The 19,985-nt window shown below is 35.0% G+C and overlaps 1 non-coding gene across 1 annotated transcript; it reads right to left on the reverse strand.

The window, feature by feature from the left end:
• Nucleotides 1-19,647: 19,647 nt before the first annotated feature.
• LOC120884364 (U6 spliceosomal RNA) lies at nt 19,648-19,753 on the reverse strand. Its single transcript, XR_005726781.1, has one exon. It is a non-coding gene; the product is annotated as a U6 spliceosomal RNA (small nuclear RNA).
• Nucleotides 19,754-19,985: the final 232 nt, after the last annotated feature.

The following is a 19,985-nucleotide window of genomic DNA, read 5'->3' on the forward strand; positions in this document are numbered from 1 at the left end:
GTTGATGGACTTCTGGGTTGTATCCACTTTTTGGCTATAATGAATAATGCTTCTATGAACATTCTTGTGCAGCTTTTTGTGTGGACATATGTTTTCATTTTCTCTTGGGTATATACCTAGGAAAAGAATTTCTGGGTCATGTAGTAACTTCTATATTTAACTTTTTGAGGAACTGCCAGACTCTTTTCCAAAATAGCTGACCCTCTTATCCATCAACAGAATAGAAGAATGCTGATTTCTCCACATTCTCATCAACACTTGTTATTATCTAGTTTTTTGATTTGTTTGTTTGTTTGTTTTTACTCTAGCTGCCATAATGAATTTGCAGTGGTATTTCACTGTGGTTTTGACTTGTATTTCCCTAATGCCCAATGGTGAACATCTTTTCATGTGCTTATTGGCCATTTGTGTAACTTCTTCAAAGAAAACTATCTAGAGATCCTTTGGGTCTAGGTTTATTTTTAAGAGAAGATTTAGGAGTAGCAGAAAATATGTTTCTAGTTTAAATATATTTTAAGTGGCATGAAAATCAAGAGAATATACTGAAGATGAATAATAAACTTACTTGTTTATGCAATTCTGTTCTGCAAACCCTTGCTAAACTCCCATGATACACAGTCTTTCAGGTCTTAGGAACATAAAGAAGCAATAAGTCATGCATTCTGCATTGAATAAGTATAAATTTCATGAGACAATCTTTTGTTTTCCTGGTTTAAATTAAATTTAACTATTTTCAATATTTGTATATCAGGCTTTTCACTAATTCAGATGAGCTTCCTCTAAATTAATTCAAATAGTAAAGTTTTTATCTATTATTGTTTTAATTTCTTCAAAGACTTTACCCTCCACCTCCAGAAATTAAATCCAGAGTCTTACACATGATCATCATGGGCCCTACCACTGAGCAACACTCCCTGTACTCCATTTTTTGGTTTCTTTCCTAAATTATAATTTAAGTAGTTAGTGTTTCATATAAAAATAGTTATATATAGATACTTCTCTCCCTGTACTCCATTTTTTGGTTTCTTTCCTAAATTATAATTTAAGTAGTTAATGTTTCATATAAAAATAGTTATATATAGATACTTCTCTATCATGACAAAAAAAACTATCAAACAAGAGTTGATGTCATAATAGAAAAACACCAGAAAGATTCTCCATTAATTTAATTAGAATCAACCCCCACTCTAGTGTATGCAGGACTTAGTAAACTTACTCCAAGAGTAGGGCTGGGGTGTAGTTCAGTGGTAGAGCACTTGCCTAGGATGCACAAGCACTAGGTCTAATCCCCAGCACTGAAAAAAGAAAAAGAGAAAGAGCGAGCACCTGCTCAGTGGTCAAGTACTTTTACAGGATAGAAACCTGATAAATACTACTCTGGCCAGGTGATCAAGGTTCACATGACCAGTGATAAATCATGTTCATGGTATGGACCCCCAATATGCTATAAAGAGATGAAAATTTCACTGATGTAGTCTCCCAAATGGGCAACCACAGTCTATCATGAGAAAATATTAGAAAAATCCCAAATGAGGGGCATTTTACAAAATGCTTGACTAATACCCCTTCAAAAACAAAAAGACTGAAAAATTGTCACAGAGAAGAGGAGACTTAATAAGACCTGACAACTAAATGTGATGTGGCATCCTAGACTGAATGCTGAAATAGAAAAGATATTAGTAGGAAAAGTGAAATTCAAATAAAGTCAGTTAGTAGTAATATATCAATGTGATTTTCTTAGTTTTGATGGTTATATACAATGTTAACAGTGGGGAAATTTGGTGTGGGACAGACAGGAAATCTTTATACCACCTTTGCAACTGTTTGGTACATCTAAAAAATATTCCAAAATAAATGTTATTTTCAAGAAATTACAGCTTTGTGGAACAATCCAGTATTTTTATATGTCCCTGGCCAAAATAAATCTCTATATAAAAATAAATATGCCCACTTAACCACTATTAATTCATATCATTCCAGTGTTTTTTACATTTGCAACAAGAAAAACATATATGTAAGAAAACCACAATTGTTATCTGCATAGAAAGTACATGATTGATTGTTATATTATGATTTGTACTTTCCTTCATAAAAATAAAATCAAAATAGCTATTAGAAAAGAAAAATAATTTATATAGGTAGCATTATTATATAAAATACAAAAATATAAAAACAACTAAAATTCTTATAATTACTAATTAATAATATTAAAAATTATAAAATAAATACACAAAAAAGCAGTGGTTTACATACTTGCCAGAGATAACTTGTTAAAAAATGCAACAGGAAATAATACCATTCTAAAATGTAATAAAAGAAAATATTAAGCCAGATGTAGTACTCTATGCCTATAATACCAGCTACCTCAGAGGTTGGGGAGACTAAGGCAGAAATATTACAAACTCAAGACCTGTCTGGGCAACTTAGCAAGATAAACTAAAAAGGGTCAGGGACATAGCTCAGTGCTTATAATAGAGTGCTTACTTAGCATATATGAGACTCTAGGTTTAATCCCCAGTACTGGGCTGGGAGCGGGGGGTCAAGTAATTTTTTAATTTATAAACTTAAATTACAAATAATAAATTTTTTAAATGTGAAGATTCTGTGAGAAAAGAACTACAAAACTTTATTGAGGAACATAAAAACTATCAATGAAATGGAGGCTAAAATTACCTAAATAGCCTTCAGTTAGGAATAGCTAAACCATTTGTACCCAACCAATGAACAACTATAAAGTAGTTAAAATGAATGAGTTAGAACTCCATGTATTGAATGGGGAAAAGTTTAAATATATACTTTAAATGAAAATGTCTGCATAATATGATCCCATTTGTATAAACATGTGTTCATATGTAACTGTTAATAATGTGTTTTCTTTTGGGGTATCAGGGATTGAACTCAGGGGCACTCAATCAGTGAGCCACATTCCCAGCCCTATTTTGTATTTTATTTAGAGACAGGATCTCATTGAGTTGCTCAGCGCCTTTCTTTTGCAAAGGCTGGCTTTGAACTCACAATCCTCCTGACTCAGCTTCCCAAGCCACTGGGATTACAGGTGTGCTTCATGAAGCCAGAAGAAACTAATAACTATATTAATATTAACAATATTAACTGAAGAGCTGGGGGGAGATGGGAAGAGGGCTTTCACTTTTTGTTTGTTTGTTTGTTTTTGTTTTGTTGGGGGGGTTTGCATTGTTTTGTTTTGTTTCCCCATTCTTTCAGTCTGAGTCTTGTTACATTGCCCAGGCAGGTCTCACACTTCTGGATTCAAATTATTCCTCTGCCTCAGTTCCCTGATTAGCTGCAATTACAGGTGTGTGCCACTGCACCAAGATCTACCTTTTATTTTAAACCCTTCTTTACTAGTCAAACTATTATTCATGAATATGAATTGCTTTTACTTTTTCACTACAAAATATGTAAGTATTGGTTTGTAGAACAAGAACTACTTAAATTATATCATAATATTTCATAAAAAATAAAACAATAATGGCATAACACAACTATTAAAACACAATTAAGTTGAGATAATTAAAAAGTTATAATAATTAGCTCACTAAAATGATAGGCTACAAGTAGACAAATCATTGTTACAGACTAGGGATTAAAAGAAAAATTCAAATAGATGTATCTGGTATAAGATATAAATAGTGTCTGAGATTGCTAGGAAAATAACAGATGACCAATAATACTGAGTTAGTTAAATAAAGAAGGTAGTTGAATAAAATTGACAGAGAAAATAACAGAGTTAGAGCTCTTGTTCATGACTTACCCCAAATTCCAAGTTGATTAAAAGGTTACATGTAGCCAGGCATGGTGGCACACACCTGTTATCCTAGCAATTCACAAGCCTGAGGCAGAAAGATCTCAAGTTTGAGGCCAACCTGGGCTACTTAGAGAGACCCTGTCTCAAAATAAAACATGAGGCAATCATGGTGGCTAGGACTGTAATTCCAGTGACTCAGGTAGCTGAGGCAGGAGAATCTCAAGTTCTAGGCTAGACTCAGCAATTTAGCAAAACCCTTTCTCAAAATAAAAATAAATTTAAAAAAAAAGGTCTGGGGATATGTTGAGTGGTAGAGCACCCCTGAGTTCAATCTCCAGTACTACTACTGATAATACTACTAATGATAATCACATGGGGGAAAAAAAGGAATAAAGTTCAGTGGTGGAGCACCCCTGGGTTCAATCCCCATTACCACACTCAGACATACATTTTTTTAAAAAACAATTAAAAAACAGTTACATGCAAAAAATGACTGAAAAAAATATAAGAACAGATATAAATGTAATCTGATAGTTTTTCTAAGCTTAATACCAAATGTAAAAAAGCAAAGGAAAAGACCAATGGATTTGACTACATATATTGTTTATACTTCTGTATTTTAAAAAAAGGAAGAAATTAAACTAAAATATAAATAAATGCAATTTATCACAACATATATAACAAACATCAAGCTCTTTTGAATCAACAACAAAATATTAACATTCTGGTACAAAATAAGCAAAAGATTGGTGAAGGTGATCCCCCTCTCACAGTCTTGACAAGGTCATAGTGAGGGTGAATGCTGGCAAAGCCATGCTGGTTGGTGGGAAACCGAAACCATGAAACTCTTTTTTATGTAACTGGGACTTTTCATTTTCATGCTCCTGTTCCTGACAGGAGGCATGAGTATGTTAAATGCCAAATCAAATTAAATTTCAGATTGTTAGAACATAACAGGTAGTTCTTGCCTTGAAGGCTATTCTACTGCCCTTCAGCATATCAAGGACAAAGTAGAAAGCTGCTCTACTATCTCAGCACATTGAGAACAAAACTGATAATGGATAATAAAGGTCACGAGAATTTTAGGCACCACATTGATTATATCAACTGGAACCCAAGCCCATATTTCCGGCCTTTTAGAAAACCTAATCATTATGCTCATTGTACAAAACCCACCATATGTAGTTTCATTCTTGATTAAGGAAATTATGTTATACACTTAGGAAAGTTAAGACATATAAGGATACATTCTTTTCATTTCTATAAATCCTCTTTTACTTCACATAGGGATTTATAATAAGCATACTTAATATTGGCGGAAAATGGACTGATGTTTAGAACTTACTTTTTATTAAGAAAGATTATAAAGATATAAGAACTAGTGCACCTTGACTGAGAAACAAAGAAACTCTTTGAGAAAGCAGCTCAACCAGTTTTATGAGAATAAATTTAGGAATTAATTAAAGTAGTTTTATAAGACATATTTTTAGAATAATGTTACAAATATTATTCTATTTACATTCTTGGGTTTAGAATTCTTAAGTTTTTAGCTGTATGGGTTTCTGATATGTTTTAAGAATGGTTTATAAACTTTAGGATATTTTAAGTATAAGATTTAAGGAGACTTTTTTAGATGGGAATTTTAGATTAGAAATAAAAGTACAGGTGTACTTTAAAACTTAAAGGTTAATGATAGGTTAGGAGTCTTAGAGTCTGGTTACGTAGTTTGGCATTAGTTAATAAGAAAATAGCATATCTTGGGGAAAATAGTACATCTTGGAAAAATCTGAAAAAATGTAAATTAGTGTAGCATTTTATTAATGATTGATAACTAAAGGTCATATCCTGGAAAAATGTAAATTGATGTTACATTTTTCTATACCCCTAATTATGGTTAAGGAAACGTTATGTCTTGGCAAAGTTTTGAAATTGTGTAATCGATGATGTATTCTGAATCTACAATGATGAGAAAAACTGTAATGAAAGATGACCCAGAGAAAGCTGCATTAGCGCTCTCTCTCTCTCTGGAGATTGCTCCAACAGAATGACTCCTGTCTCATCTTTTTGCCGAAGCCACTCATCCTTCAGGACTCCCTGGACCCTTCTAGGGCTGGACCCCGGCAAAAGATATATGCTGACAATTCACAAAACATTTTAAAGGACTATAAACATGAGTAAATTTTTAACTTCTTTAGTAATCAATAAAATGAAAATTATGACTATAGTAGGATGGTATTTTAGGCCTTTTGTACTAAAGAATTTAAAGATAATAGCCATGTTATTCTTAGCAAGAATACTAAGAAAGGAACATTCTCATACATTTCAAGTGGGTGATTTGACCATTGGTATAAAAAGTCTTTAAAAATACATTTAATTCTTGACTCAGCAATCAATTCCTAAGAATTTATACTAAGAAAAAAATTAAGAATGGGCATAAAGGGGCTGGATTATATCTCAATGATACAGTTCTGCTTAGCATTCTCAGCACACAAAAATATGCATAAATATTCATGTACAAAAGAGTTATCATGGCATGATTCATCAGAGTAAAATTAAAAACCAGTAAAATGTTCAAAAAGAAGATTAGTTTTTAAACTCATAGGATAATTTTATTTTGTAATTTACATGGAAATACAAAAGATCTAGAATAGTTAAGACAACCTTGAAGGGGAACAGCTGTGTTAGCTTTTTAGAACTCTCTCTCTCTTTTTTTTTTAAGAGAATGCTAAAGTAAAATATAGCAAAATGTTAGCATGTAGCAAATACAAGTTACAACTTGTTCCTATAGGAACATGGATATTGTGTTAGTCAGCTTTCTATTGCCACGACAAAATACCTGAGATAACAACTTAGAAGGAAGAAAATTTTATTTTGACTCATTTTATATGAAACCAAAATTTTATTTTGGTTTCAGAAATTTCACTTCATGGTCAGTTGGCTCCATTGTTTTGGGGCTGTGGCAAGGCCGAATCTCATGGCACAAGCATGTGGTAGAACAAAGCCGCTCACCTCATGACTGCTGGTGAGCAAAAAGAGAAAGAGGAGGAGCCAGGGTGCCAATATTCCCTTCAAAGGCACACACCAATGATCTAATTTCCTTACACTAGGACCCACCTCCTAGTTGTTCCACCACTTCTCAGTAGCGGGAACCAATCCTTTATAACATACAGACCTTAGGGGACATTCAAGATCCAAACCATAACAGGCATGGTTTACTCCCTGCTTTTTTTTTTTTTTTTGTATATTGGAGATATTTCATAATTTTTAGTCTCTAAGGAAAATAGGCTTGCTGCCCATGTAACAACATAAAGATCCATCAAAGAGCCAGTCACCTCATAGGGAAATGAACATCCAGCCAGTTTATGACCAAGATTTAGGCTGCTGTGGATCAAGTGATGGGCCTACTGAACTCCAAGTTTCCTTTCAACACTAAAAGATTTCTGTGTAAAGCTGAAATTCCTGAAATTGAAAAAAGATTTAAGATAACTTAGTAACTTTGGGGAGAAAATGATGACCCTGAATTCATTTGTCTTACCCTGTGTAGAGGGTAAGACAAATGAAAGATAAGTGAGATTGAGGAAAGGAAGGTGAGGGAGAAAGTAGATTCAGAAAAACAAGATAAAGCCACCCTGGACCATCAAAACCTAAAGTATATATGGGAAAGAAAATAGGCAGTAAGAAAGAGGAAATGGATAGGTCTGGGTTACAAAGAATTTCACTATGAAATACTTGTTTAACTTGTTTTGCTTTAAGTATTATAGGGGTACATGCATACTCATGTTTATAGCAGCACAATTCACAATAGCCAAACGATGGAACCAGCCTAAGTGTCTATCAATGAATGAATGAATGAATGAATGAAGAAAATGTGGTATACATACACAATGGAGTTTTATTCATAAAGAAGAATAAAATTATGTCATTTCAGGAAAATGAGTGGACCATGAAAACATTGTTAAGTGAAATAAGTCAAACTCAGAAGGTCAAGGGTCATGTGTTTCTCTCACATGTGGAAGGTAAAGACGAAAAAGGGAAAGAGAGGTAAAGGGAGGAAATCTCATGAAAAAATCAAAGGGAGATCCATAGAGTAGAGGAAAGGGACCAAGAGGAGGGAGGAGGAGAGGGAAGGAGGAACTACTGGGGAATAATATTGGCCCAATTATATTGTTACAGTATGTGTGTGTAAAAATATGTAACAAATACTATCGCTAAGTGCAATTATAATGCACCCATAAAAACATGGGAAAAAAAGAAATCACTGCTGCGAATCTAAAACCAGTTTCTAACAGGTAAGCATCTCAGGTTTGATCAAGTAGATTGAGAGCAGAAAACATTGGACCTTGAACTCACCTCTCCCTCCATCCCCACCACCCTACATGACATGGAAAAATGTTCAGTGACAAACTTGACACAGGCCAGGCCACAGAGCCAAGCTTGGGAGAAGTTTGTTTTTATAGTACCAACACTTAGCAGATTGAAATCTGAAGTTGGAAACTGTTTATATCCTTCCTGCTGTTTTTCTGATGTTTTCATTTGCTGAAAGGGCACTGTCCCTTTTCAGAGGCTGTAAGGCCCTATTAACACTTGTTATACTAAACAGAGGAATTCCAGGACCCAGGAAGAAGCACACACAGGGCTGACTGCTCATTTTCATTTAGTTAAACTGTTTCTAAATAATGTCATTAGATTCAAAGTTCATTTATCTGTAGCATATGGATGTTCCCAATGTATAAACCATCTCCAAACTGAACTATCTCTCAGAAAAAAAGCTATTTCCTGTTACAGATGTTGTTTCCACCTCACTCAATTACAGACTGGAAACTTGCCACAGTATGACAGTAAATCAGATAATGGAAGAGTGTGGGAGACTGTTGTGAGATCATCTAGACCCTCAATATTCAGTGTGATCCTAAAATCAACAATATCAACATCACCCAGAGATTATTAAATATGCAGTCTCAGGTCCCACCCCAGACCTGCTGGATTAGAATCTGCATTTTCACATGCATCAACATGCACATTTAAAATTAAGAGCAGGGCCTGTAATCCCAGCAGCTCAGGAGGCTGAGGTAGGAGGATCATGAATTCAAATCCAGCCTCAGCAACTTAGAGAGGCCCTGTCTCTAAATAAAATATAAAAAGGGTAGGAGTGTGGCTCAGTACTTGAGTACCCCTGACTTCTATCCCTGGTAACAAAAATAAAATTAAATTAAAATAAAGAAGCAGTGCCCTCAAACTCAGTGGGCATTGGAATCACCTGAACAGTTTGTTTTTTTTTTTTTAATAATAATGCTGTATCCAGGAGTATAGCTCAATGGTAGATTGCTTGCCTGGCATGCAAAAGGTCTTGGGTTTCATATCTAGCACTTCAAAAACAAAAAATCAAAACTAATTATGCCCTACACTCATCCAGTCCAAGAACTCACAGTCAAGACTCACAGTCAAGTCCCCATGAGAAAGACAAAAGTGTTAAAACATGTGATATTTTGGTTATTTGTAGCAGTTGAATAATGTCCCCCAAAAGGATATCACTAATTCCTACCTTGCTGGTACACATTAATATGATCTTATCTGTAGATAAGGGTTTTTTTTTTTTTGCCAATGGATCTCAAGATGAGATCATCCTGAATTTAAGATGGGCCCTACATCTAATGCCTGATTTCAGAAAATCAATAAAAAGAGATGGAGGCTAACATAAGAGGATCGCTAGTTCAAGGTCAGCTTAAGCATTTTAGCAAGACCCTAAGCAACTGAATTTTATCAAGACCCTATTTTAAAATAAAAATAAAAAGGTCTGGGGATGTACCTCAGTGTTTAAGTGTCCTGGGTTCAATACCCAATAAAAACAAAATAAAATAAAAAGAGAAGACAGTAATGTGCAGATGGAAGCAGAGATAGGAATAAAGTGTCTATAAATTGCTGGCAACCACCAAGACCCAGGAGAAAGGCATAGAAGAGTATTTTTCTCAGAATCTCCAGGAAGAACTAAACCTGTGACACTTTACTTTCAAATTTCTGGCCTCCTAAACTACTAAATACAATAAATTGCTATTGTTTTAAGTCACCCAGTTTGTGGTAATTTGTTATACCAGGCTGAGGAAACTAATGCAGACTTCATTAAATTTGCTAATTCATTTGGTACCAACTTGAGCACTGCAAAAAATTACATCTGTAATCATCCCTGAACCAAATAGTTTATGCCAAGAATGGCAGTCCTGAGATATATTTCAAAAGCATTCAAGGACTCCCCATTTATAGTGAAGCTAATGAAGTTAAGCTTCATGGTCCATCCTTTGTGTATGCCCCAGAAGAGAACTCTCCAAAACTTCATTTTCATAATTTCATATTCATAGAGCACAATCTCCCCCAAATGTTAATAAGTTTCAAAAACCACAAAAGATGAATTTTCTGCTGCCAATAAAATGTAAAGTTTTTTGCACAGATGGGGAATATCCAAATATTTCTAATCTTCAGGTTGTTGATTTCATAGATGTGGAATCCATGGACAGAGAGGGTTAACTGTGCTCAGAAAATCACCACTTTGCCACCTCCAAAGTCACCAAAGAATCAGGTAAAGATCAACAAAGGATATCAAAACCATCAATGAGATGTTATTGGGGACAGATTTGCAGGGTGCCAAAGTATCACCCTCCAGCCTGGGAGGGTGAAAATTTTATAATTACAACATCCAACATCCGTCAGATATCACCTTTAACCAAGTGATCACCCAAAATATCACAAATGGGGTACAATCTGCTAATGCATGCCTCCTGATACAGTGCAGTATGAGGAACACAGCATCACTTATGGTTCTTGCAAAAATGTGTCACCTGAATCTAGTCAATCCTTAGTCCTAATTTTCATTTTGCAGAAAATATAGAGGAATAGGTTAAAAAAAACACCATGAAAAAAAAAAGATAAATCCAAAGTGTTGGCTATTCTAGAAAACACCTGGACTGGGCTCCTAAAAAGTCAATTTAATATAAATAAAACAGTAAATGATGGGGCTATGCTACATTGACCAAGATTAATGAGATATAAAAACCAAAAGCAGCCAGGTGGCTATCATCCTCATGGCTCAGGAGGCTGAGGCAGAAGGATCATAAGTTCAAAACCAGCCTCAGAAACTTAGCAAGACCCTAAGCAACTCAGCTAGACCCTGTCTCTAAATAAAATGTAAAAAAGAGCTAGGGATGTGGCTCAGTGGTTGAGCATCCTTGGGTTCAATCCCTCACACACACACACACACACAAAAAAAGCAGAGTGTAAATCTCAATTGAATCCTTGTTCAAAAACAATTGAGAAAAGATGTCTTTGAGACAATTGGGGGGAAAATATATATGTAAATTTTGTTTATATATTTTGTAGGTGTAGGTAGGTAGTTATAGACACACACCCACAGAGATAAAATTAAATAGATAGAGCAACAACTTGCTCCTTCTCTCCAACTGATCCAAAATCACCTGAGAGACAATTAAGGGACTTGATGAAATGCCAGGGAGTGATGAGTTTGTATAGCTTGAGCTATAAAAAGCGCAGGGGGTGGGGCGGTGGAATCAGTTTTCTAGAATCTGGCCTCCCTACTGACAGGAACTTGGAGGAAGTCCCATCATTTCTTGATGCCTTCATTTCCCTTTTCATAAAATTGAAATTATAATTGCCTGTCTCCCAGAGGGACTCTGAGGATTCACTAGTTAACATCTGTAAATATTTTGAGGCTGAAAATCATTATGAAAATCAGATGTGCAAATATCAACACATGCCTGAGGTATACAGAGAAACTAGAATGGGTCTTCTGCAAATCTGGGGGTTGGTGTTAAAGGAATTTAATAAAAGTCTGCCTTGGTGGCTCTGTTAACATCATGTGAGCTTCTCTTTGGAACTTGCAAAGGAATGACCGTGGAGTGAAACTGAGCCAGTGGCAAGATATTTGCACACAGTGAGAAACAATGCCATGTAAGATTTGAGCACCAGATTACAGGGTCAGGAAACCTGAATGCAGATTCTAATTCTGCCATATATTTTGGCCTGGCACTCTAAAACCCATATCTGCCACAGTAATGCATTTTCCCTATGCTAAAGTCAGAGTTATTACATTTTATACACATCTTGGCTAGATGTTAACCAAGGTGCATAGTTTAATTAAATACATACCAGAAAATGTGATTAAGACTAGGCAGTTCATCAGAGTATCTTTTCAAAAACCTGTGCTATGTCTCAGCCACAATCCTGCATTCAGCCCCATCTCAACCTCAGTTCATTATTATGACTATATTCTAACTGTAGAACCAGCAACTAGTGAAAAAAATTTATATTTTTCAAAGCATTTGAATAATCATTTCAGTTGATTGTCCCAAAATTTCCAAGAAATAATGCAAAACACAAATAGATTTTTCAAGTGAATGAACTGAGGCTCAAACTATCCTAGCCAAAGTCACAACATGGGTACATTACAAAATTGGGGAAATTCAGACCACCAACTTGAATGTCAGTACACCCCTGGGGCTCACAGAAGCTTCCTTCTAGTGTTACTAGTCTCTGATCCCTTTTCCTAAACCTCAGAGCACCAACAGTTTTATCTCTGCCTGCCCACACAGTCCAAGACCCTCTTCAACCAAGACCCCTCATGACCAAGCTGTCCTGGCAAGCTTCAGAATGTCTGAAAATTGGCAAGGAAATGTGCAGGAAATAAAACTAGAGCATAATCAGTATGTAACAAAGATTACAAGACCCCATTGCTCATTTTCTTCCAGGTTCCAGCCTATTTCTTGGAGGTTGAGAATTGAACTTTTTTCATAGAAGAACAGAATGCCAGAACAAATAGAAATCTTGGATATTATCTAATCTAGTTGTTTCCAAGCACGGTTTCCCATCATAATCTGCTGGAATGTTTGTTAGATATCAAAATGTCAGGGGATTTTCTGTGGAGAACAAGAGACTAATGACCAGAGGCCAACGAGACTTAGACTAGGTGACACAGCTAGACAATGCTTGCTACAATTTGGATCTGGGATATCTCCCAAGGCCCATGTGTTAAAGACCTGGTTTTCATCTTGGTGCTTTTGGAAGGTAGTGGAAACTTTAAGAGATGGGGACTAGTGGCAAGTCTTCAGGTTTCACTCTAAGGGCTTTATTGTACCTTAATTATTTCTTTAGAAATTCTATTTCCAAATACAGCCACATTTTAAGGTATTGGGAATTAAGACTTCAATGTATGAATTTGGGGAGGGTACAATTCAGCTCCTAACACTCTCTCTACTCCAAAGTGCTATAATTGCTACTCGATTTAGTCTAAAATCAAGATGATTAGGAAAAAGAAGAAACTAAACTTTCAACTTTCACATCAATTAGGCATTAAAAATGTCCAAAATGTCTTTGAGTTATTAATGCAGGGAGTTTTCTAAGAAATACTATCTTTGAGACATAGGGGATTAAAATCTTGTGTTGATAATTTATTATCACACAATGCTTTAATTTGCAAATAATTAATATTGCCTTTTTAAAAAATCGGATGGGTTTTGATTTTCAAAGAAAACCTCTAAAAGTGGATATTAAAAGGCAATAAAACACTAAATATTTAGAGCAGCTGAGTTAAACTAACAACCCTCCTGATGTTTCATTGAACAAAATAACCTCTGACCTTCCTTATATCTTGTGAAGGCAGGATGCTGGAAGTCAAAGGTTAATTAGTCTAGAAATGACAATATGTTTATCAGCAAAATAAACTGAGAAATAATGTATGAGAAAAGACGAATATGTTCTATCTCAAATTCTTAAGAAAATATAATGAAATTGACAATCACACCATCTTCACATCAAAAAAAGGACATTTTTTTTTCTTATTTGTGGACTGAAGAAGACTGTGCCAGTACAAACTTCTGCTTTTCATCTTCTGAGCAGTCCAGGGCAACAGTGTTATCTCTGACCCAAGGACATGTTTTTAGAAGCATTGGATCCTCTTCACACAAAATTAATTAACAGTGTATTTTCAGATCTTTCTTAGGTGCCCCCTCCCTGTTGCTCCCAACCCTACTTCCAATGACTGTTTGCTAAATAAAATGGTTGTGCAAGACCAGGCTGTGCTGGGGTACTGTGGAGGAAGCATTCCATAAGAAGGGTGCAAAGCTGGGATCTCGTTTCAGACTTACCACCCTCTCCTGTGATTGAGAGTAAATGCATGCAATCCTCCAGGCCTGCATTTTCTCATGTGCAAAATACAGGGTGAGATGCAAGGACCAATTACATCTTTGCAGTGACCTTTTTATTCTTCACATTTTTTTAATTGGTGCATCATAGTTGTACATAATGGTAGGATTTGTTGTTACATATTAGTACTTGTTCACAATATAACAATATAATTTGGCCACCATTCCTCTCCAGAATTTCCCTCCTCCACCTTTTATTCTTTAAAAGAACTATATGTATGATCTTTAAAATATATATATTTAAGCCTTATCTGGCTGATAAAAGAAGAAAGGGGGATGGGGAAACCAGCAGTACATTAATGGACTTGGCTTCATCTAAGCATTGCTGCTACAGGTGGGGCAAGAGCACCCTTTAGGAGGAGCACCCAATGATGGCATCCCTGCAAACACATGTCACAAGTGGAGAGCAGCATCACCTGTGCAAACAGAATTGCAACTACGGCTTTGGTCTTCTCAGAGTACAGTCTCATAGCTCTCTTGCTACATGACCTTTTGAAAGTCACAGTAACATCTCTGGCCCTCAGTTTCTTCATCTGCAAGAGGAGGAAGCTAGAGAAGCTGATCTCTATCTTCTCTGGGATTGTGTTAGTAAGGCAGCTGGGTATTGTTAATTGATAAGAAAGTGTTTCAAAGAGGATCCATCTGTTTTTAATTAAATTCCATTTGTGACATCTTTATAAATGCTCTAGGAGATAACATATTAGGAGATACTGAAAACATACATATTGAAGCCATATGGCGATGTATAAAAGACAGGCTCAATTAAATAGAATTAAACCAATGACTGGTGAGAACCAGGGACCCCATGGTTTAAAAGATCTGAGGAGAGAGTTAAAGTTTATTGGGCATCAGAAAAGTAAAAGAGTAGGTTTAATGGAAATTGGATGCTGGCAGAAATGTCTTTATAGAAAATGAACATTCTGTGGACTTAGAATAAAAGGAAGTAAGGAAAATAAGAAAACACGTAGCCCTAGGTGAAATAGGACATAGGATTGTGGTGTGGGAGAAAGAGAAACCTACAAATGACAATTATTACAACTCTACATATACCTGTGTTTGGGTTTTCATATTTTTAGAACAGTTGTCAGTTCAGAACAAAAGAGAGAAGACAATAGGATTCCCATATATAAGTGGTACATTTGTTGCAATCAACAAATATATATTAACCCAACATTATCACCCAAAGTACATACTTTTGGACTCATTCTGGTTGTTGCATATTCTATTAGTTTTGAAAGATGCATAATGACATTAGTCTACCACTACAGTATCATACAGAGTAGCTTGGTTGCTATAAAAATCCTTTGTGTTCTGTCTATGTACCTCTCCCTCCCCTAATCCTTAGAAACCACTAAATTTTTTGCCTTTTCTAGAGTGTCATACAGTTGAAATCATAGAGTATGCAGTATTTTCAGATTGGCCTCTTTCACTTAATAATATTCATTCAATATTCCTATATTTATTTCCATGGCTTGACAACACATTTCGTTTTAGCTCTCAGTAAGATTCCATTGTCTAGATGTACCACAGTTTATTTATCTATTCACTTGCTGAAGGACATCTTGATTACTTCCAAGTTCGCACAATTGTGAACAAAGCTGCCACTAACATAAACATCAATGTGCAAGCTTTTGTGAGGACAAAGATTGGGTAAATATCAAAGGATGTGACTTCTAGATCAGATGACAAAGGGTATGCTTAGTTTTGTAAGAAACGCCAAACTATCTTCCAAAGTGGTTGTTCCACCTGTCATTCCATTAGCAGTTAGTGAGAGTTCTTATCTTCATCTTTGTCACCATTTGGAATTGTTAGTGTTTTGGATTTGAGCCATTGTAATATGTGTATAGTGGTAACTTATTGTTGCTTTTTTTTTAATACCAGAGATTGAACCCAGGTCTATCTTGATGACTGCCATTCTGAATGGTGTAAGATGAAATCTCAATGTAATTTTGATTTGTATTTCCCTAACTGCTAATGATGTTGAAGCCTTTTTATGTATTTTTTGGCCATTTATTTTTCTTCCTTTGAGAAGTGTCTGTTTAGTTTATTTGTCCATTTATTAATTGGGTTATTTGATTTTTTTATGTAAAGTTTTTTGAGCTCTTTATATATTCTAGATATTAATCCTCTGTCAGAAGAGGAGCTAGCAAATGTTTTCTTCCATTCTGTGGGTTCTCTCTCTTCTCATTCCAAATTATTTCCTTTGCCATGCAGAAGCTTTTTAACTTGATACTGTCCCATTTATTAACTCTTGGCATTATTTCCTAAGCTTTAGTGCTCCTATGGATAAAGTCTTTACCTGGGCCTAAAAGCCAGAGTTTTGACCCTATGTTTCTTCTAGGAGTTGCATAGTTTCTGGTCTAATTCTGAGGTCTTTAATCCATTTTGAGTTGATTTTGGTGCAGGGTTAGAGGAAGAGTCTAGTTTCATTTTTCTACATATGGATAACCAGTTGTCCCAATACCATTTGTTAAAAAGGCTATTTTCCAACTTGTGTTTTGTCACTATTGTTAAGGATCAGATGACTGTATCTGTATCTTGTCTGTCTTCTATTCTGTACCATTGGTCTGTGTGTCTCTTTTTAGGCTAGTACCATGCAGTTTTTGTTAGCATAGTTCTATAGCATAATTTGAAGTCAGGTATTATGAATGCCTCCAGAATTGCTTTTGGGGTTTAAAATTGCTTTGGCTAGGGCTGGGGTTGTGGCTCAGTGGTACAGCATTTGTCTCACGTGTGTGAGGAACTGGGTTCAATTCTTAGTACTGCATATAAATAAATGAATAAAATAAAGGTCCATCAACAACTAAAAAATTTTTTTAATTGCTCTGGCTATTCTGGGTCTTTTATTCTTTCAAATGAATTTTAGGACTATTTTTTCTAGTTTGGTGAAAAATGTCATTGGTATTTTGTGGAGATTGCATTGAATCTGTATATTCCTTTTTCTAGTATGATCATTTTAACAATATTAATTCTGCCTATCCATTAATATGGGAAGTCTTTCCATCTTCTGAGTTCTTCAATTTCTTTCTTCAATGAAGAAAGAAGTTTCTATAGTTTTTACTGTAGAGGTCTTTTACCTCCTTTGTTAGATTTACTCCTAGAACTTTTAGGCTATTGTGAATGGAATTGTTTTCCTGATTTCTTTCTCAGCAGATTTGTTGCTGGAAAGCGATTGATTTTAGTATGTTTATTTTGTAAACTGCTACTTTGCCAAAATTTATTTATTAGCTCTAGCAGTCTTTTGGTGGAGTTCTTTTAATATCTTATAGGTATAGGATTATATCTTCTGCAAACAGTGATAGTTTGACTTCTTCCTCTATTATTTTTATCCCTTTCACTTCCTTCTCCTGCCATATTGATCTGGCTAGAATTTGTATCACTATATTAAATAGAAGTGGTAGAATGGACATCCTTGTCTTGGAATATTTTTTTTTCTTTTGTGTTTCTTTTGTTGTTGCTGCTGCTGTTGTTTTTGTTGTTCTTTGTAGATATAAATGACAGTGGAGTATATTTTGACATACACACATGGAGTATAACATTCTAATTGAGATCCCATTTTTTTCAGTTATACGTAATTTGGAGTTGCACTGGTCATGTATTCATAAATGAAAATAGGAAAATTATGTCCAAATCATTCTGTCTTTCCTATTCCCGTCCACTCTCCTTTCTCTTCATTCCCCTTTGTCTAATCCAATGAAATTCTATTCTTCCCCCCCCTCCCCTTATTGTATCTTAGCATCTGCATATCAGAGAGAATATTTGGCCTTCGTTTTGGGGGCATTGGTTTATTTCACTTAGCACAATAGTCTCCAGTTCCATTCATTTACTGGCATGTGCTATAATTTCATTCTTCTTTATGGCTGAGTAATATTCCATTGTGAATATATACCATAGTTTCTTTATCCATTTATCTCTTTTTTAAAAAAAATAATTTTTAGTTGTAAATGGACAAAAAAATTTATTTCTTTTTATGGGATGCTGAGAATCAAACTCAGTGCCTCACACATGCTAGACAAGAGCTCTACCACTGAGCTCCAACCCCAGCCCCTCTATTCATCTCTTGAAGGGCACGTAAGTTGGTTCCATAGTTTAGCTATTGTGAACTGAGATGCTATAAACATTGATGTGGCTGCATCACTATAATATGCTTATATTTTAAGTCCTTTGGGTATATAATGAGGAGTGGGATAGCTTGGTCAAATGGTGATTCCATTCGAAGTTTTCTGAGGAATGCATACTGTTTTCCAGAATGGTTGCACCAATTTGCAGTCCCACTAGGAATGTAAGAGTGTACATAATTCCTCACATCCTTACCAACATTTATTGTTACTTGTATTCTTGATAATTGCCATTATGACTGAAGTGAGAGGAATCTCAGTGTCGTTTTAATTTGCATTTCTCTAATTGCTAGAGATATTGAAGAGTTTTTCATATGTTTCTTTTTTCAAATTTATTTTAATTAATTAATTTGTTTAATAAATTTTTTTAATTTTTAAATTAATTTTTTAAATTAATTAATTTATTTGTTCTAGTTGTTTTTTCATATATTTGTTGACCAATCATATTTCTTCTTCTGTGAGGTGCCTGTTCAGTTCCTTTGCCCATTTATTGATTGGGTTATTTTTTTCTTAGGTGTTAAATTTTTTGAGTTCTTCCTATGTCCTGAAGATTAATGCTCTAACTAAGGTGCAGCTGGCACAGACTTTCTCCCATTATGTTGGCTCTCTCTTCATGTTCTTGATGGTCTCCTTTGCTGTAAAGAGACTTTTAGTTTGGCACCATTCCTTTTACTGATTTTATTTTACTTCTTGCACTTCAGGAGTCTCATTGAGGAATTCGGTTACTAAGCTGACCTGATGGAGAGCTGGACCTACTTTTTGTTCTGTCAGCATAGGGCCTCTGGTCTAATGCCTATGTCCTTGATCCACTTTGAGTTGAATTTTGTGTAAGGTGAGAGATAGGTGTTCAATGTCATTCTACTACATATGGATTTCCAATTTTCCTAGGACTATTTTTCAAAGAGGTTATCTTTTCTCCAACATATGTTTATGGATCCTTTGTCTAAGTACAAGATAACTGTATTTACATGGGTTTGTCTCTAGGTCTTCTATTCTATTCCGTTTGTCTTAATGTCTGTGTTTGTGCAAATACCATGCTGTTTTTGTTATTATGGCTCTTATTATAATTTAAGGTCTGGTTTTGTGAGGCCTCCTGCCTCACTTTTATCACTAAGCTAAGTATTGCTTTGGCTATTCAAGGCTTCTTTTTTTCCAGTGAAATTTATAACTGCTTTTTCTATTTCTATGAAGAATATCATTGGAATTTTAATAGGAATTTAATTAAACCTTTTTAGCACCTTTAGTAATATGGTCATTTTGACAATATTAAAAACATCCAAAAACTCTTTGTTTCATTGATTCTTTTTTTTTTCCCAGTTCATTGATTTCAGCTCTGATCTTAATTACTTTCTTCCTTCTACTAGTTTTGGAATTGTTTTGTACATTTTTTTCCCAAGGGTCTTTAGATGGATCATTAGGTTTTTTATTTGGGAGTTTTCTGATTTTCTTATGTAGGGACTCATAGCTATAACTGCCTTCATATTAAGAACATCCAAGAACATCCATCTTCTAAAGTCTTCTTCAATTTCTTTCTTTAGTGTCCTATAGTTTTCATTGAAAAAATATGAAACAATTCATGAATTTTCATGACATCCTTGCACAGAGCCCATGCTAATCTTCTCTGTATGGTCCAATTTTAGTATATGTACTGCTGAAGCCAGCACTGGAGTAATTTCTTTATTCCAAGATTTTAAAGAATATACTTTCCATTTTTCCCCATTTACTATGAGGTTGACTTTGAGTTTCTCATATGTAGCATTTCTAATGTTGACGTAGCTTCCTTGTATAATTAGTTTCTTCAGTGTTATTTATCATGAATGGGTGCTGAATTTTGTCAAAGGCCTTCTCTGCATCTATTGAGATTACTAAGTGAGTTTGTCCTTAATTCCATTAATG

Source organism: Ictidomys tridecemlineatus, chromosome 14 (genome assembly GCF_052094955.1).
Source record: "Ictidomys tridecemlineatus isolate mIctTri1 chromosome 14, mIctTri1.hap1, whole genome shotgun sequence".
Taxonomy (NCBI): Eukaryota; Metazoa; Chordata; class Mammalia; order Rodentia; family Sciuridae; genus Ictidomys; species Ictidomys tridecemlineatus.